Source organism: Amphimedon queenslandica, unplaced genomic scaffold, assembly GCF_000090795.2.
Source record: "Amphimedon queenslandica unplaced genomic scaffold, v1.1 AMPQUscaffold_13137, whole genome shotgun sequence".
NCBI lineage: Eukaryota > Metazoa > Porifera > Demospongiae > Haplosclerida > Niphatidae > Amphimedon > Amphimedon queenslandica.
The window spans coordinates 1-1,832 of NW_003546627.1; the positions used below are offsets into that span (position 1 = coordinate 1).

Consider the following 1,832-nt stretch of genomic DNA (forward strand, 5'->3'; position numbering starts at 1 on the left):
GATACTAAATTATACAACAAATGTGCAATGAGCATTTCTGTGTGAACTAGAGCTTGCATTTAAAAGGAAAATGGGAAAAGTCACTTTTTGCCCATTCATCTCTGTACATCTATCCCACAACATGGCGGCTCGTTAATGATATTCATTGCTAGACGCTGCATTGGTGGGAAAGGTCTATACAATCAAAACTCCCATTTTTAAATGGGCGTGTGACCACACCCATCGTGCATGTGCTAACTCATGTGACATTCTTTATACACTTTAAAATGTGACATTCTAAGCTTACGATGTGACATTCCAAGCTTAGAATGTGACATCATAGACTTGGGAATTTTGTTACAAACGGCGTGTCATACGATCGATCAAAATTCCTGGCATCAGTTTCTGTAATCTTAAGGCTCTCTGATGTTAGTTTTAATCGATAATTTTGAAACAATCGGCGTGCCATAGTCCGGCTGCCGGACCAATATCCACTTCCATTAGGAAATTGTGTTGCATCAAAAGTTAGATGCTTTCCCCTCTATATTATCAACCCCTAAGAGACTAAATGATACCAATAATGTACGATTAGATAAAAAAAACTAAGAAGTCATATTCCACTCAACATAATAATTCAGTTGATGCAATTTATGTGACATTCCTTTTAGTGCCTTTATGACCATTACCATTGCCTATAAAAATAATTAAAGCCAGCAGTATCCATACAAATGGCAAAGAGTTTATGACAAAGTACATCTTTCGTACAAATCCATTTTTATGCATTTATTGTTATTCTTTACCTGACAAAGGTTCAAAAGTTAAGTATCATTCCATTACACACTATATGTATTACCTTTCTTTCTTAAGGTATTTTAAAATTATGGAATCATTTTGAAGTACAAAGGATCAAAAGTTAAGTAATCATTCCATTACACACTATATGTAATACCTTTTTTGTTAAGGTATTTTAATAAGTAGCTATTTGAAAGAGTAAAGATCTTAGAGTATAGTATCAATAGTGTCATGTTAACCTTTCTCTTTGTTCAAGATTTTAGTCCCAAGTTCCTGTTAAAGGTTGAAGTCCATTCAAAGTCAGTCTCAATATATTTTGTTAACTCTACTCCTTTAGTGTGGGCAGCAATGTAGTAACTACCGCCTCCACGTGGCGCTGCCTGGGATCACTAGTGGTTACTACTGCTAGTGATGCTAAGAGCACTACATACAAGAAGAGTAACAGTAAGTCAGTAACTATGTATGATGAATTACATTCCATTGTTAGGTTAATGACATTAAGAGGATAAGTACCATTCTCTGCTATTGAAGACTAGCGCTATCCATTGAGAAGAATATTTAGTAGCATTGTATCTTAAATATTAACTCACTAAGCATCATAATTATTTGTTTTTCTTGCTATTGGTTGTTGCTTGAAGCTGTACATTGAGAAGACTATTACGAAATGTGAAGCATAGCTTAAATTGTTAATTTTTTGTTTACAATTGTAATTTTTAACATTATATAATTATTTTTGTTTATTACACAATGTCTTCTTTATTTATTATCATTTTTGATTACAATTACTGCGAGAGCCATTAATGCAGAAGCAGGTGATACACAGAAATGAGAGTAATTCATGAACAATGACAACAAAGTAACATTGCACACACTTCAGGCATACATGTAGAGTAGTATATGTACATGTACATGTACAAACAAGAGTACAGTGATTTGAATTAAAAGAATTAATAGACCAGTCTGATTCCTTCGTTCCTCAATCCAGTCTACAAATCTTCAGTATATAAAGTGCAGATCCTTGAGATGATATAGTTCAGGTCCACAACCTATAATAAATAATA

The 1,832-nt window shown here is 33.5% G+C and overlaps 1 long non-coding RNA gene across 1 annotated transcript in view; it reads right to left on the reverse strand.

The window, feature by feature from the left end:
• Positions 1 to 1,597: 1,597 nt before the first annotated feature.
• The window catches only part of LOC109584998 (uncharacterized), a 2,571-nt gene continuing 2,336 nt past the window's right edge, over positions 1,598 to 1,832 (reverse strand). Inside the window, exon 4 of the long non-coding RNA XR_002186264.1 lies at positions 1,598 to 1,817. This is a non-coding gene — a long non-coding RNA (uncharacterized LOC109584998). The remainder of the gene's footprint in view (positions 1,818 to 1,832) is intronic.